This window comes from Aquarana catesbeiana, linkage group LG02 (assembly GCF_042186555.1).
Source record: "Aquarana catesbeiana isolate 2022-GZ linkage group LG02, ASM4218655v1, whole genome shotgun sequence".
In the NCBI taxonomy this organism is placed as follows: domain Eukaryota; kingdom Metazoa; phylum Chordata; class Amphibia; order Anura; family Ranidae; genus Aquarana; species Aquarana catesbeiana.
The window spans coordinates 312,781,043-312,800,130 of NC_133325.1; the positions used below are offsets into that span (position 1 = coordinate 312,781,043).

The 19,088-nt window shown below is 40.8% G+C and overlaps 1 protein-coding gene across 9 annotated transcripts in view; it reads right to left on the reverse strand.

The window, feature by feature from the left end:
• The window catches only part of AFF3 (ALF transcription elongation factor 3), a 523,081-nt gene that overhangs the window by 96,248 nt on the left and 407,745 nt on the right, over positions 1-19,088 (reverse strand). The window lies entirely within an intron of this gene.

A 19,088-nucleotide genomic window follows, 5' to 3' on the forward strand; every position in this document is an offset into this window, starting at 1 on the left:
AACAGCAGGTGGGTTAGTTCAGTATAACACTGCTACAGAAATGTTATCCATACAGTTCATCATGCAGTATATCACACACAAACATAGACGGTGTAAGTACGTCCCCAACTGCTACTATTCTGGCAAGCACGTTGTTTGAGCATACAATAACTCCCTGTTATTTATCCAAATACACACCAGGATATTTAGTAACCATGGAATGGTATGTTAAATGGGGAAACATAGCAGTGTAGATGTGCTGGTGTAAAGCTGAAAAAATTCTACATAATTGTGTGTACAGTTTATACCTATGTCTTCCCTTCACAAGCCAACCTTAGCACTTATACATACACGGTCTATGGGGGTAGTTATACTTATGATGTCCACATAGGTATAAACTGTACACACAATTAGGTAGAATTTTTTCAGCTTTACACCAGCACATCTACACTGGTACACTTTGTATACTTATTTATGGTATATTGCATAATATACCATGGGGGGTCCATTATGAATTGTGGTACTTAGCACTTTATAATTTATACCAATTACTATCACTCACACATTTATGTAAGTAGCCCCTACGGTGCATAATTCCTAGCCAGATCCTGCACAGATAGGGGAGAATTATAATGACCTCACATCATGTATGATGGTTGCCATTAGTCACTAACATATTAGATGTAACACTTATTCACATTGATTTATAAATATGTATTAATATTTTTATTTAATTATGTTACTTGGAGTTTTTCATATATGATACTCACTGTATGGAAGAGATGGCTGTATTAAGTTTCCCTCCTTGAAAACTGGCTATGTTTCCCCATTTAACATACCATTCCATGGTTACTAAATATCCTGGTGTGTATTTGGATACATAACAGGGAGTTATTGTATGCTCAAACAACGTGCTTGCCAGTATAGTAGCAGTTGGGGACGTACTTACACCGTCTATGTTTGTGTGTGATATACTGCATGATGAACTGTATGGATAACATTTCTGTAGCAGTGTTATACTGAACTAACCCACCTGCTGTTTAACAGTGGACCAGCAGGTGGAGCTTGGTTGATTATATTTGTTGTGTATAAGTTCCTTGTGAACGGAGGGAGAGCGCTTCCATGATCCTTATGTATGACAATATGGATACACAAATCGAATATAGGTATTTCATAATATGATAGATGGGAAATTAATCTGGACCACATATAGTTAAACTACAGCCCTGTAATAGCTACACATAAACCATAGCCCCGTAATTTTGAGGGGCAGGCTTAGCATGGACGCTCTTTCCCTATAAAATCTCACAGATGGAAGAGGGTGGTACCGTTGCTGAGGACGTCATGTGACGAAGCGCGCACAACGGCACCACGCTCTATACGTCACCTCTAAGGCATACGAGAGAGGAGAACGCTGTCAGCGGCTGGTGAACACACACACCCCCACCCCGTCCTTATGCTTTCTAGGAGGGACTTTTAAACTTGTCAAATGCCTGGGAACTATTGATGCCCTATCCCATCTGCAGTGGGTGGGAACACAATAGTCTTGGACTTTTTATTTTTGTTATTATTTTTTTCATTCTATTATTTTTTATAGCTTATTTCTTTTCTTGTTTATAATCCCCGTTTTTGGACATATATGGTTTTAAATAAAATGGTCATACTTTATTATGCCATGGAGGCTCTCTTTTCCTTAAATTATGAGGGGATGTAACACCGTTACGGACCGAGGCGCATAGGAGACACCTACCACTAAACACAGCAGCACAGTGTCCATTTTCCAGCATAAACGTTTTTATCCCTGCATGGAGCTTGGGGAGCTGATTACATCATAAGCAACTACCGGAGCAAGCAGCAAGCGGAGCAACCCCGCTTCATTCACCACAGGCGTGATACCCCTGTTGGGGTCTGGGAGCTGGTGAGTAGACAACCAAGAGGGGGAGCACTAGAGTCACCAGACAACTGTTGCTGCACCAAAGTCACCATTGGGAATTTTACATATATAGTACAACTTATGGGACTGTTATACTTGACCTCAGTTGTAATTGCTGGAATGTTGTGCATGTATAATATTTTTTGTCTTGCATACATGCGACTTTAATCCAAGGTTTATTGCACATATGGTCTATGATCATAGCGGTGCTATTCATGTGCAGAGCATGTATATTGATATATGATTTACGCTAACTTCATGATATATCCAACTATTGATGAGGGTATATATCCATATATAGAAAGTACTTCATAACTTAAAGGACATGGTCTCATTAAATGCATTATATGGAATATAGTCTCTGGCTTTACTACCAGACGCTGTAGGACAACTCTCTGCCGTGCGACATTTGATTGGTTGTAATATATTTTTTTCCAACCACACATCATTGTGCACATACCATACTCTTTATACAAGGGGACCTATCCCTTGAGGCTTAATACCCATAAAGACATAACCATCAGTAGCGGTTTATTACCTCTAAGGCTATCCCAGTCAAGTCTTTAGGTAGCGCCATTATACCCATACCACTTTTTAATACGTTCTGCAAAGCACCTCATCGGGTACTTTGTGTAAGGTAGGCAGCAACCTGTGGTTTCTGGCCCTATAGACGTGTCCTAAAGCGCAGTTTCTTTCTGATATCTCTAAGGGTGTTCTGTGCCCTATCCCCTCTCTCCTGCAATTTTCCTGTTGTGAGAAATAAACTTCTCTTTGTTTAAGCATAAAAGTGACTGGTGCCCAATTTCTATCTTGTTCATCACACACCATGCCTAGTAACCTGCACCCTGAGGAAGTATGTCAGCCCTCCTTGCCACTGAGGGTCACCATCAGGCCCCCGGAAAGTTGGGGTAGGCAGTACACACTTAAATGCAAAAGCCAGTGCTTAACAGCAGCACCCATCCTAATGAGACCCAAAATTCATTCAAATGTCATTCTGTGCACACTAGATGGGTCCCTTTACATTGCAGAACTGCTGTATTTGATATAGCCCATTTTTGAACTGACAATGTGCAATTGGTTATAAGCGTTTACATACTCATTTTACATAAATATATAAAAAGTTTGTGAATCTGCACTAGGTAACACTTTTGGGGCTGATTTACTAAAGGCAAATAGGCTGTGCACTTTGCAAGTGCAGTTGCACCCGGCAAGTGCATTTGCACTAATTTCCCCCAGAGCGTAGTAAATGTGGTAAAGCTCTGCTGATTTTCATCATCCAATCATGCCTTTTTTCCTGGCATCTGGATTTTTATTATAAAGTGAAGCCTTGCCACATTTACACTTACTAAGGAAAATGAGCACAACTGCACTTGCAGAGTGCTACTGCACTTGCAAAGTCTATTTGTCTTTAGTAAATCCACCCCTTTTTTAACTAATGCATAAAAAAACTAATTGAAAATACAAAGACTATGTGACATGGAAGCAGCACTTAGTAAATATCTAAATACAAAGGGGTTGATTTACTAAGGGCAGATAGACTGTGAATTTTGCAAAGGCATTTGCTCCAGAGCTTAATAAATGAGCTGAAACTTCACTTTGAAAAGAATACCCAATCACATGCAAGGAAAATAAAAGAAAATTAATTTTTGCTTGTACATAATTGGATGATGGAAGTAAGCGGAGCTTCCTCTCATTTACAAAGTTCTACAGCAAATGCCCTTGCAGAGTACAACTGCACTTGCAAAATTTGCCTTTAGTAAATCAACCCCATGACATCTATAGAAACTATAAACACAACCTGTTGCGCTTCTTCTCTAAATGTACATTCAACATCAATAGTAGTGCAAAACAAAACCCTTAAAAAGTATACAGTTCAAGTGATGCCAAAATCACACAATATGAAAAATCCATTATCCAGTAACTGTGCATTATAATGTTCACAGGTTCTTCAGTGCTCTACCACCAAAATAAATACAAATCTCTTACCAGAATCCACAGACCTTTTGCATTAGGGTCATAAGTGCACATGGACTAGCCAGGACAACTGCCCAGTGGATGGCCACAGATGATAAAAAACACCTCCCCAACAATGTCATAAACGGGCCATAGAAGAGGAAATACACAAGCATATAGCGTAATAGTGTCAAATAAAGTTTATTAATATAGAAGAACCAATAGGTACTTACAAAGGAAGAAAACATAGGCCGCTATCTACAGAACATCGCCCGGCATGTATGATGATGTTAGTCTACTAAGCTCATTTGATGAGTTTCATCACAAGGGGTCGTCATCAAGGGCCAGTGCATACACATTTGTCATTATGTAGTTCAGAAATATTTAAACTAAAGACACGTATTTGTAAGAAGAGTGTAAGGAAAAGCCCTGTACATTAAATGTATGTTTTATAGAGGAATTTACTACAATAAAAAGGTACAAAAGTAGGACTTTGATAGAATAAAGCCTTACAATTATAATAGCAGCACATTAAAGCCTCGTACACACGATCGGATTTTCAGCAGACAAAGCGTCAGACTTTTGTAGGAAGGGCGTGTGCCTGGAGTTTGTCTTGCATACAAACGGTACACAATTGTCGGCCAACAAACACGAACATAGTGACGTACTAGACATACTACGAGCCGATAAAGAGGAAGTTCAATTGTCAGGCGCCACCCTTTGGGCTCCTTCTGCTAATTTCGTGTTAGTAGAAGTTTGGTGAGTGTTGATTCGCGCTTTTCATTTCGCGCTTTTCAATTTACGCTTTTCATTTCGTGCTTTTCAGTTCGCTTCTGAACGGCCATTCGTCAACCAGACATGTTGCGGAATCGGAGGAGATAACTTGTTTGTTATTATTGGCCTTGGAGTTATTGCTTTGACCCAAGTCCAGTCTGAAAGGAAATAGTAGGTATTCTGGACGACCACCCTTCTTGTAGGTACACCAACAGGGCCCTAAGATATCAGAAGACACTGAGTGAATGAGAGGCAGGTTGTGTATTCATAAGAGTTTATTGAGGGCGAAAGTAGCTTATATTCAGTATAGAACAAAAGAGGGGGAGTGGTTGGTTTAATGCATACGTGTCTAGGGTTATACAAGTTTGTTACTTGATATATATCTATCACGAGTTAGATAAGACATCTGGTCATTAGTCACATATCTTGGCTGATCGCCTAAAGCTAAACAGAATATACATTCCAAGAACAGGTTTGACCGCAGTGAGCACATAAGGGGGGATGCTGTGCAAGCATTCTTGTACATTCTTACACAAGTTTGAACTTACACAATAAGGGACTTCATACACAACGACGGGGGTATACAAAATAGAGTCATTATGGTTAATTCATATTATTACAAAAGGCGCAGTTCGTATATTAGATTACAAAACACAAGGGGCTTTTTACATGATCCTTTCAATCCTCTCTTTTGTCACGAACGTGACAATCACAAACCCTGTTGCCCCCAATATGCCCCCGACATTCACCTGGACTACTTTCCCACAAATTTACCATTATCCTAAGCATGTAAAAATAGAGAACAATAACCACATAATCTCAGCTGCATAGCAATTGTCCATGAAATATAAAGTGGGAAGGGGTGTGACGGTCCATAAGAGCAAGTGAGAGGGGCATGACAGCCTTTAGGCCAAATAAAAATAGTCCCAAAGAAAAGTACAAAAAAAAAAGTCTCTTGTATGGCTTCTGAATGTCCATTAAATTCATAAAAAGGAAGGAAAAGGAAATGCCCACATTATAATTCTCATTCTCCTAAACTTTTCCCAAAACGTTTGGTTTGATTCTGTGCTCATCCTTTTTTTTTCAGAGATCCTCCACCCCAAAAACCCTGCCTTTTTGTAAGGATAGAACTCGACATCCACAGACAGACTGGAACTGATGCATTGGGATAGACTTGGGTCTTTGGACTGTCATATCCGGATCTCTCTCTTGTGATGCTCACTGGAATTTCGTAGACCTTGGGCTTGCGTCTTGTGGCTAACCCTCAAGGTGTCATTCCCAGGAACATTTTCCAGCAGGAGTCCGCCTTTGCTCATCTCAGCACCTCCCATGGCATTTTAACAACAAAGATGAACATGAAGATTTCCATGTAAAAGCTGTAGTCATCTCTTCATCCGAATAGGGTAGAGGTTAGGGTATGAATGGGGTATAGGGTATAATTGGGGTGGGCATTTCTTCATGTGCATGGGGCTAGGGGTGAATGCTGGCTGGCTGGGGCAGATACTCCTCATCCAACATGAATAATCACAGAATCTACCTGATCAATTCAGGTCTTAACCATTGGAGGTATTAAAATAATATTCCTCATTAACTCAAACATAAGTAAAGCATGCAGAAATAAAAATGTTTCTCCACAACAGTCTTCATTATATAGATTCAATATATTTAATTAAACATTTTTTCTTCCAAATACAGTATTTCAGCAGGATTTCAACAAAACTTAAACACCTTTAGTTCCTTCTATCCCCAGGACCCAAGTGGACCAGAGGGTCTCCAAACAGATCATTTTACCCAAACACATATTCTGACTCAGAAGTCAGCCTCCTAACTTTGCAAATCATCAACAACAAACAAAACATTGATGGATAAACAACATTACATCATTAACACTTCACGATCACCTTTTGGGAATTTAAAAGGTAAATATATCCGGGATAGTCACTCTGACTGTTATTCAAACAAACTTTCCCCTCAATATTTTAGTATTTCATGGACTCAATACATGCTGCAATTTATTTTGGTCCTGGTTACTTAATTTCAGGAACTCTTCAAACATTTATAGTTTCACCCTTGTTTACCAAAATCCCATTATCAATTCTAATTTAACCCCAAACTTTTAGGGAAATATATATTATCAGGAACATGGGTCTAATAACCTCTACTCCCAAAACAAGAAAACACAATATGAGACAACTCTTTGTGTACATTTTAAACAAATACTTAAGATACTTTACTGATCAAATAATACCCTGTGTATTCATTAACCCCCCTAGCAGTATTCCTTAGTCTGGCTCGGGTGGATTTTCAGTACCAAAAGCGGTAACCCCGAGCCAGACTCAGGATCGCATCGCAGAATCCATGTAGAGGTTACTTACCTTGTCCCCTGGATCCTGCGATGTCTCCCTGCTGTGATCTGCGAGCCGCCGTGTCTCACTCGATTCATAGTGCCGAGCTCCGTTCCCTGCGAGCTTTGCGTTGCACGGGGACGGAGTTCGGCGCCAAATTCAAAAAGTAAAACACACAGTATAGATACAGTATACTGTAATCTTACAGATTACAGTACTGTATCAAATAATTACACATCCCCTTTGTCCCTAGTGGTTTGTCCAGTGCCCTGCATGCAGTTTTATATTATAAAAACTGTTCTTTTTGCCTGGAAACTGGAGATTGTCCATAGCAACCAAAACCGTCCCTTTACATCAAAAGTGGTTTTAGACCAGCTAGAAAACAGCGATAATAAATTAGAATCACTCGCAGAATTGAACAATAGTGATTTGTGGGGAGATCCCTCATCAAACACTGAAAAGTAATGACATTATTGAATAATTTTTATTATTATTATTATATTATTATTTGGTATAATTATTTATAGTTATTTATTATATTATAATTTATGATTTCGTTTTTCAAACTTTATCATACCCGGGATGTCTACTAGACTCTGGTTTGGACAGATTTAAGTGAATTATTAGTAAGAATTACAGGCCTACAATATAAAACGCCAAATTTCCATGCAAAATAATTGTACCGCTTTTAGCACCTTAAATCTGAAATAATCATACCGCCGGGGAAGTTAAACACAATACAGCCACTTTCTCATTCCACATTCATTTGGCCATATCATTCATTCTTCATTTAGAAATGTTTTTCATATTTTCCCTTTGAACACCCTTTTCCATTTTTTTTTTTCTCAACATCAACAAAATTATTATTTTTTTTTTTATAACATCATATTTTTTTCCTACATAAAACACCACTCTAGGTTCTTCTATAAGACTATAATGCTGCCATTTACTGAATGCTTCGGAGCACAGGGCAATTATATCAATCCGAAATATAGCACATTTGCTGATATTGAAAAAAAAAAAAAACACCTTTTCACTTCAATAATGTAAGGATAGGCAATTACAGTTAAACAGTCCTTAAAGTCAGACTCTAACTGAAATAATCAAAATACCCTATACATAAATTGAAATGCTACTCTAAAAAATGTGTATCTGATCAGATTCCTCAAGAAAAAACATTTAGTACCAGCGCATACATGTAATTTATCAGGGATGTGTCACATTCCGCTTTTAATGTTTCCAATTAACTATGAATTGGGCATAGGCTTAATATGTGCCCAATGCTTTTCATGAATAGACTGACGATAGTTGCAACATTTTAACAATAAACATGTATTTTTAATCTATATAGATAACTTTTCTGAATTAAATCCTTCTTTAACATTCACTCTCCACCTCAGCAAGTCTCTCGGACTCACTGAATATGGAATGCATATATATCAGTATGCTTTGAGCAAAAGCGGTGGCGAAGGCATGGTCGGCGGTTTGATCTCCTTTTTCACTTGAAGCAACATAGTAGATCTTTGCAAGCGGATATGTACCTCTGTGTATTGTGCTAAACAATACTTTGGATAGGAGGAACCACTCAAAAAGTAACTTGTTCTTGTCCAAATCCGTGATTCAATCCTCTTAAAGCACCACACACAGATGAGTACCCTACTCTGTCCCTCTCACCTGCCCACTTTAGCAAAACTCTCTGTTTTGGCAGGATCATAGGTCATATATTAACTACCTAACAGTCCACTTGCATTAAGAAGAAAAAACAACTTATGCTCTAAATTGGAATTCCAAGACAAGACAAAAATTTACATGCACATAAAATTAAGCACTTCTCTCTGAGCAGGTTGAAGAGAATTCCCTATACTAACAACAACTTTCCCTTAACTAATAACCGGTAATTCACTTTTTAGAAGATTTATATAAACATACATACAAAAGTACTTACCACTCTCACGATATTTGGATATAAGAAAGGGAGATTTCTAATTTTGTCCCTATTTCTGACTAAAGTTCCTGATCGATCACCTTTTTTTTTTTCAGGAGCACCAAGCTACCAATGGGCATGTACACTTTTCCACAGCATTCCCAAAATGTTTAAAGCCAACCTGGGCATAACATTATAGAAACCCCAAGCTGCTAAAAAACATGCAAGTAATCTAGCAATACCAACCAGCAATCATAAGTTATGTTACCAGTGTAGCAATACTAATTTGCACAAACTTCCTACACTGAGGCGTTTATCCTATAAGGATAAAGGATTTGGACCTGGATTTGGTGGAGGGATATCTTTCCCTTGTCTTTGACCCATAATGCAAAATACTGTAGACCACTTTGACTGTCTTACCTTACAGTCAGTGTATCTACACAACACATTATCTTATTAGCTCTATGTAACAGAAAGAGAAGCAAAGATTTAGCGGGCGCTGTTGGTTACCTAAATACCCTTCCCAAAAGGATACTGAACTGCAGTTTCTAATATATGGAGTCTTAAATAAAGACTTGGGTCTCCCACAGACCCTATAATGTTACATTCCCATGAGTGTGTCTATTAAGGCATGGTTCGTCCTTCCTTTCTCTTTAAATTTAAAAGGCTAAGACTTTATTAGAGCCAGGGTAAGAAAGAATTTGTCAAAATAGACAAAGGTCTACCCACCGTGGATGATTGTCCTTTCCGGGACGAGCTCCCATTTGAAAGGAAATAGTAGGTATTCTGGACCACCACCTTTTTTGTAGGTACACCAACAGGGCCCTCAGATATCTGGAGACACCGAATGAATGAGAGGCAGGTTGTGTATTCATAAGATGTCTGAGTTTATTGAGCGCGAAAGTAGCTTATATTCAGTATAGAACAAAAGAGGGGGGAGTGGTTGGTTTAATGCATACGTGTCTAGGGTTATACAAGTTTGTTACTCGATATATATCTATCACGAGTTAGATAAGACATCTGGTCATTAGTCACATATCTTGGCTGATCGCCTAAAGCTAAACAGGATATACATTCCGAGAACAGGTTTGACCGCACTGAGAACATAAGGGGGGTGCTGTGCAAGCATTCTTATACATTCTTACACAAGTTTGAACTTACACAATAAGGGACTTCATACACAACGGCGGGGGTATACAAAACAGAGTCATGATGGTTCATTCATATTATTACACAAGGCACAGTTCATATATTAGATTACAAAACACAAGGGGCTTTTTTACATGATCCTTTCACAGTTCAGGAACAGGAGGAGGAGGATTTCTTGGACCAAAAATTGGTTGCTTTATTAATTGTGACCAATTACCATCACATGCCTTTGCAGCGGGAGCTCCAGGAAAATAATCCGGATGATTTTCGGAATTATCTCCAGATGACGGACCCCTGCTTTCACCAACTCTTGGCATGGTTGACCCCCTATATTAAGAAGCAGGACACATGCCTGGGGCTTTTATTTTATTTTTTGGTTGAATAATGATTTGATTTGGTATATTTTCCATATTTTTGGATGCATAGAATGCACAATAAAAAAAAATGTGGAGAATAATACTTGGCTATGTGTTTTACTTCAAATGACAGTTTGGGAGTAGGCAGTTACGTTTAAAAAAATACAATGTAAAATTAACAAGGGACACCAACATAATATCTTTGATCTTAAAAACTACAGGAAAATGGTGTTGTGGTAACTTGCCAAAAAAAAAAAACAAGCATTAATATTATTATTAATATTATTGTTGATATCACTAGAAAATAAAAGCCTTTTAAAATACATTTGGCAGAACTCCATCAGTATCACCAGCAAAGCAGCTTCATTATTATCTCATTAAAGAAGAAGAGAATGTGCGCTGCATTTTGAGATTTCATAATTTGCCACGTCAGCAATGTTAATTCTCCACTACGAACACTAGTTTACAAGACCGACCGCTTCTGGCTCATCCTTGCTTCCGATCATGCGTGTTTGTACTTTGGACTTTTGTCTGACAGACTTGTGTACACAGGATCGGAAAATCCAACAACAGACATTTGTCCGCGGAAAATTTATAAGCCTGCCATCCAACATTTGTCTGTGGAAAATCCGACAACAATTGTTTGATGGAGCGTACAAACGGTCGGATTTTCCCCCAACAGTCTGTCATCACACGATTCCCGGTGGAAAATCCGATCGTGTGTACGAGACTTAAGTTATGCAGGGTTTTAAGATACAATAGACTGAAGTACCCTAAAAATAGACTGAAGTACCCTAAAACTGAATTGCAGCCAAAATCCTAGGTACATTATTAATATATGCATCCTGTATGTAAACTGTTTTATCTTATCTGCAATTAATAACCTGCCTGCTCATAAGCTGTTAAAGTTGGACTTTAGTTCTGCTTCAAAGGTAAATATAAAGATAAAATTTAAAGCGGAGCTCCAGGCTCCTTCAGAAAAAAAATAAAAGTCAGCTACAAATACTGTAGCTGCTGACCTTTAATATTAGGACACTTACCTGTCCACGAATCCAGCGGTGTCATCACCCGAGTGGATTTTTCAATCAGCACTCGGGTGCTACCACCACCATCTCGGCTAAGGGAAAGCGGCAGTGAAGCCTGCCAGTTCCCTGCTGCGCTTTGTGAATGGTCTGGCGGCGGGGGAAGGAAGAGGAGGGCTAAGCTTCCGGCTGAGTTTGCCGCCACGAACTCACCCGGAAGTGGGAATATTTCACCCGCAAGTGGAAACATGTCAAAACCAGGCACCGGGCTCCCCCCCAAAAGGTGCCAAATGTGGCAGTGGAGAGGGGGAGAGGCAGAAAAGCGGAGTTTCCCCTTTTGGGTGGGTCTCCGATTTAATTCGGTTATGTATTCATTAAAATAAATTAAACCTTTTTACAGAACACTAACATACTATATGTATTTGAACCTGACTTAATATCAACCGCTTGTACCACCTGCTTAGCAGCACTCAGATTCAGAGATGTAGGATTAAAACAGGACTCTATTGTTGATAATAAACATACTTCTTTTGTTTCATATGGACAATAAAGTAGTAACTCAATAAATGGAGTTCCCACTTTTTGCCCTTCTCAGCACTGCACTTTTGAGATTACATTTGTCTGCTGTAGTCTGGTAGACATGTCTTTTTTCTTATATAAATGTTATGTGTACAGTAATTCTTTGCATAAAGTTACTTTTTAGGCCAACTGTGTTTATATTGTAAGTAGAACACCTAAGATGTTTTTTTTTTACAGACAAAGCATCTGCTAATAGCTGTCACGCTGGTAAGAATCCCTTCTACCAACAATGCCTCCTAAGGAACTCCTTCCTGTCAAGGCAAAAGCTTTGAAGCTTTACCTTTAAATCATACATTTCCTGCCAATGTTTTATATGATATATATGCCATAATTCATCATAATGATCGCACTAAAGAGGAGTACAATGAAAAAGGTAACTACTGTTCTGACATACTGCTTTTCATGGTGTACCCAGGACAGAGTTCAATCACAGGTGACCTTTTATAAAGTACTAGTCTTTAGCACAATTCATGGACTCAGAACCGGTTACCTTCCCTGTAAAGAACAGAAGGGAACAATCAAAAGAAGATCTCTTGCCTAATGCTGCAGGGCTCCAGGGACTCTTAAAGAGTAGCAATGACAAAGTTATAGTCATGAGTGGCTTTTCCACAGGTCATATTTCTGTTGCCTCTATAGCTGTCAGTTTGCCCTTGTGGTTTCTCTACCATTCTATTGTCAATTAGTTGCTTTGTCCTTTTTCAATGTGGGTGAAATATTTCCAAAAGGAACATTCTAGCTGATTGATTACATGCCAGATAATTGAAATTGGCTTCTAAGAGAACTAAAAAAGAAAACTCAGTTGAAACTATAGAATGTGGACATTACTGTGATAAATTGTGTTGTATGGAATGGTGAGAGTATATCAAGCCAAAAGGATCTTTTAAAAAAATTAAATATATACTTACTATTATTTACTATTTAACAATTGGGGAATATGAATATTTTGTGGATTTTGCAAATCATTTTCACAGACATATCATGACCCATTCATAAATGAAAGTACACAAGAGAATACCATTAATTTGTTCTTTAATACATTTCTGTGCTTAGCACTTTCTGAATGCCCCCAATCAAATGAAATTAAAGTTAAAAGAAAACAGGCACACACACATTCCATCTGGAAATGGAAATAAGAAGAAGGCACACCAGCCTAGTGCATTATTGTAAGAAGCTTTAACAAATAATAAAAAAATCCATTATACACGCATAGAGAGAATAGTAACAAGCATTAAGAACAAAACACCACTAGACGTGTGTCAGTCAGATAGGTAAACTGACGCGTTTCGAGAGACATGCCCTTTTCCTCAGAGCCACGCACATTCCATCTGCTCAAAGACCATCCCTTACCCACAGCTTCCACAACAAACCCAGAAAACCATGAAGGCACCTGTTGATGCAAAACATATATATATATATATATATATATATATATGTATATATATATATATAAAACAGCTTCAACTCTTCTGAAAAGGCTGTCCACAAGATTTTGGAGTGTGTCTATGGGAATGTTTGACCATTCTTCCAAAAACGCATTGGTGAGGTCAGGCACTGATGTTGGATGAGAAAGCCTGGCTCACAGTCTTCGCTCTAATTCATCCCAAATATGTTCTATCATGGGCTCTGTGCAGGCCAGTTAAGTTCCTCCACCCCAAACACGCTCACCTGTGTCTTTATGGACCTTGCTTTGTGCACTGGAACTCTTAAGGTGTCAGCATACCAGGACATTTTGGACAATTTCATGCTCCCAATTTTGTGTGAACAGTTTGGGGGTGACCCCTTCCTAGTCCAACATATCTGCACACCAGTGCACAAAGCAAGGTCCATAAAGACATGGATGAGCAAGTTTGGGATGGAGGAACTTGACTAGCCTGCACAGAGTCCTAACATCAACCCGATAGAACACTTTTGGGATGAATTCGAGCAGAGACTGCGAGGCAGGCCTTCTCATCCCACCTCAGTGCCTGACCTCACAAATGCGATTCTGGAAGAATGGTCAAACATTCCCATAGATACACTCCTAAACCTTGTGTACAGCCTTCCTAGTAGAGTTGAAGCTGTTATAGCTGCATAGGGTGGGCCAACTCAATATTGAACCCTACGGACTAAGACTGGGATGCCATTAAAGTTCATGTGCAAGTAAAGGCAGGCCTCCCAATACTTTTTACAATGTAGTGTATTATTGTTGTGTCTTCAGTTAAATTGTATTACTTCCCCTTGCTGTTTGCTTTTAAAATAATAAATAAATAAATCCCTCTAACAATTAAGGATGAGCCGAACACCCCCTGGTTCGGTTCGCACCAGAACTTGCGAACAGGCAAAAAACTTGGACGAACACGCGAACACTGTTAAAGTCTATGGAACAAGAACATGAAAAATCAAAAGTGCTAATTTTAAAGGCTTATATGCAAGTTATTGCCATAAAAAGTGTTTGGGGACCTGGGACATGTATCAATGCAAAAAAAAGTTTTAAAAACAGCAGTTTTTTGGGGAGCAGTGATTTTAATAATGCTTAAAGTGAAACAATAAAAATGAAATATTCCTTTAAATATCGTGCCTGGGGGGTGTCTATAGTATGCCTGTAAAATGGTGCATTTTTCCCATGTTTAGAACAATACCACAGCAAATTGACATTTCTAAAGAAAAAAAAATAATCTAAAACCACTCGTGGCTGTAATGAATTCTCGGGTCTTAGCAATATAGATGAAACTGGTTGAAAAAAACGGCATAGGTCCCCCCTCAGTCCATTACCAGGCCCTTTGGGTCTGGTATGAATATTAAGGGGAACCGCGAACCAATATTTAAAAAGAAAATTGCGTGGGGGTCCCCCCCAAAATCCATACCAGGCCCTTCAGGTCTGGTATGGATATTAAGGGGAACCCTGTGCCAAAATTTTTAAAAAAATGGCGTCCCCCCCAAAATCCATACCAGACCCTTATACGAGCATGCAACCTGGCAGGCCTGCAGGAAAAGAGGGGGGGGATGAGAAAGCGCCTCCCCTCCTGAACCGTACCAGGCCACATGCCCTCAACAAGGGGGGGTGCTTTGGAGTCACCCTCAAAGCACCTTGTCCCCATGTTGATGGGGACAAGGGCCTCATCCCCACAACCCTTGCCCGGTGGTTGTGGGGGTCTGCGGGTGGGGGGGCTTATCGGAATCTGGAAGCCCCCTTTAACAAGGGGACACCCAGGTCCTGGCCCCCCCATCTGAATTGGTAACGGGTACATTGTAACCCTACCAATTCACAAAAAAAGTGTCAAAAATAGTAAAAATGACAGGAGACACTTTGGGACAAGTCTTTTATTAAAAAATAAAACAATAAAAATGTCCCACGATGTAAATCCATCTCATGCCGCCCGACGGACCGAAAAAAAGAAAAAGCTCCGCCTTCCTCTGACATCACGTGGCATCAGAGGGGGGTGGGGATCACCCGTTTACATCACCGGGTGGCCCCGCCCTCAGCTATATAACAGCTGTCAGCGAGAAGAAGCGTCACTTGGCGGGAGCCTCTGTTCTGTGTGTGTTACTGCCAGTTTAACGCCATATAGTTTTGTGTGTGTTACTGCCAGTTTAACGCCATATAGTTTTGTGTGTGTTACTGCCAGTTTAACACCGTATAGTTCTGTGTGCGTTACTGCCAGTTTAACGCCATACAGTTCTGTGTGCATTACTGCCAGTTTAACGCCATATAGTTTTGTGTGCGTTACTGCCAGTTTAAGGCCATACAGTTCTGTGTACGTTACTGCCAGTTTAACACTATATAGTTTTGTGCATTACTGCCAGTTTAATGCCATTTACGTCTGTGTGCGTTACTGTCAGTTTAACACCATATAGTTCTGTGTGCGTTACTGCCAGTTTAACGCCATATAGTTCTGTGTGCGTTACTCCCAGTACTCAAATTAAAGTGCACCAAACACCTCTTTACATTGATTAAAGTGTACATTTACTTATAAGCACCGCCCCCTCCCTCCCAATAATGTCTGGGAGGACAACAAGGAGAGGCAGACGTTTCCTTGGCACTGTAAAGGGGCCAGCAACAAATGTGTCCACACGCAAAGGTGGACGTGGTGGTCAGTCCTCAGGCAGAGCATAATTTCCTCTGTTTAGTGAGTTTGTCCGTGCTATCCAGCCACAGCATGCAGAGGAGGTGGTGGACTGGCTTACTAAACCTTCCTCATCCTTCTCATCCTCCTCATCCTCCTCATCCTCTGTCACGCAACCAGAGACAAGTGTGCAGTCCCCTGCAGTTGCCAGAGTGGATAAACCAGCCTCCTTGTCCACATCTATTCCTGCTATAGCCCCAACATCAGCCATTCAGGAGTCAGCTGAGTTATTTGACTACAGCGTCAGCCACTTACTCCTTGATGATGCCCAGCCATTACTGGATTCAGATGTTGGTTCTAAGGTTGAGGATGACAGGAACATGAGCCTAGAGAGAGGGAGGAACACTAGTAGACAAATTGGCATTCATGTTCCCCAAGCCGCAGCGTATTGCCAAGTTGTCTCCAGTGGTAATGATGAAGATGGAGGAGATGGAGATGATGATGAGGTTACTGATGCAAATCAGGTGCCAGGTAGAGCAGAGGAGGAAACTGAAGGTGAGGCGGCACAACCCCAAGGAGGCTGACATCAAGAAAGAGTAGAGAGAAGCCACCGTATTCCATCACTTTCTGCTGCTGTTATCTCCCAGCCCATTCCCCAAAGCTCAGCTGTCTGGGCAGATCGCACTGTTGTTATCGGCAAACTGTGTCTCAGGCACATCAAACGTGGCAAACACACCAACCATTTGGGTACCACATGCTTAACCAGGCATTTAACGTCCAATCACTCAGCCTGTTGGCAACAGCACCTAAAAGCCACACAAAAGGGGCACAAATCTGTCCCTCCTCCTCCTTACCCACTTCAGTCTGCCACTGCTATATTGAGTCATTACCTCTAAGCAGCCTCCACTGACAGGGATGATGTTATAGCACAAGGGTGTCCCAGGTCCTAGCAGCACATCTGCCAGCAGCACAACATCAGCTGTAGACTGTAGGCGGCAAATTTCTCTCCCCCATCTGCTGCAGCGGAAAAATAAGTACAGTCCTTGCCACCCATATGCCCAACATCTAAATGCAACCTAGTCAAAGCTGTTGGCTCTCCAACTTCTGCTTTTCAGCCTGGTGGATTCTGTCCCCTTCTGTGAATTTGCACAATGTGCTATACCACAATAGCAGGTTCCCAGTCACTACTACCTTTGACGTAAGGCCGTTCAATCTCTCTAACATCACGTGGAAGGGAATGTTCTGGCATCGTTGGGCAAGGCAGTCAGCCGTAAAATTCACCTTACTGCTGACACGTGGTCCAGCAAGCATGGGCCGGGACGATATATTTTGTTCACAGCACACTGGTTAACGCTGCCTGCAACTCAAAAGGATGCAGGACAAAGCTCGGTGCTGCAGCTTGTTGTGCCCCCCTGTCTCCATACAGCTGGTGGTGATGATGCCAGACCTGTGAGCTCTACCCCCTCCTCCTCCATGCCCTCCTCTGCAGAATTGTCCTATGAACATCAGGTACCCCCTAACCCTGAGGAAGACATGCGTCAATCTGTAAGCGATGGCTTTCCAACCCCAGGACCCATGGGAGTAGTACGTGGCTGGGAGGAGGAAGTTCCAGATGCTGTCATCCTGAGTGACCCAGAGGAGTCTGCTTCTCAAGCCTCAGAAAATTTGAGGCGCATGGGCAACCTCATACTTCAAAGCCTGCGAAAGGACCCAAGAATCCGTGGCATAAAGGAGAAGGATGATTACTGGTTGGCAATCCTCCTTGACCACCGTTATAAGGGGAAGGTCTCAGTACTCATCCTGTCTCCACAGAGAGTGCAGAAGATAAAATCTCTTGAGGACACGTTAAAGAGGATTTTATTAAGCGTTTTTCCCTGACTTCAGTAGGTTACAGTGTCGTGGAAAACGCAGTTTTGAGTCTTCTGTTGGTCAAGAGAGGAGCGTTGGAGAAAGCATCCGCCTAAGTGAGGCATTTTGGAACTTTTTTAGTCCTCGCCGCCCAGGGCTGTCAGCTTCGACATCCCATCGGAAGCATCTGCATCACATGGTGAACGATTACCTCGGGGGCCAAAACAGAGATGGAGAGCTTTCCAGCTGATGATCCACTGACTTACTGGGTCATGAGAATAGACCACTGGCCAGAACTTGCCCAGTATGCTATTGAGATATTGGGCTGCCCTGCATCCAGAGTGCTTTCAGAACAGGCAATCAGTGCTGCAGGAGGTTTCATTACTGATCATAGAACGCGTCTGTCCACAGACCCCGTGGACCATTTGACTTTTATCAAATGAATCAGTCCTGGATTACCAGCTATGAAGCCCCTAATGCCAATGTCACTGATTAAGTCTTTTTGGGATGTGGTTATCTCTGCAGGACTTCGAGGCTGCCTAACTTTGCGTGTGTTCAATCATTTCATCTGGAAGAATGTTTTTGGTATAGGTTTCATGGGCACAATTAACAGCCACAGACCAAGACACCTGTTTGGCAGGTGCATATTATTGCAATTTTTTTTTCGTCATCAAGAGCACCTCTATAGGGTTACGGTGGGGAGGCGCCCCGACACCCAAAGACCAATTTTTCTGCACCTGTTTGACAGGTGCATATCATTGCAATTTTTTACGGTAAGGCCAATTCTTGCTTTCATCAAGATTACCTCTATAGGGTTACAGTGGGAAGGCGCACCGACACCCAAAGACCAATTTTTACGCACTTGTTACTTCTATCTAAAGTCAAAGTGACACCAGAATGTATACAAAAAATCTCTCATCTTGTTCCCAGTGCACTACATTGTGGCCTCCTCATACACACTGGCTCCCCAGCTGTTGCTGAGCAAAATAAGCGCAGCTTGATCGGAAAATGTCATTTTCTTTGGCTTTAAAAATGCAATTATTGCTGCAGCAGATTCTAGACATGGTACAGATCTGCCACTTTACAGGTAGACTAAGGGGACCCCCCAGGCATTATATTTTTATGCTTTTACTCTAAAAATCATAAAATCACTGCTCATTTAAAAATTATGTTTTTCACAAAC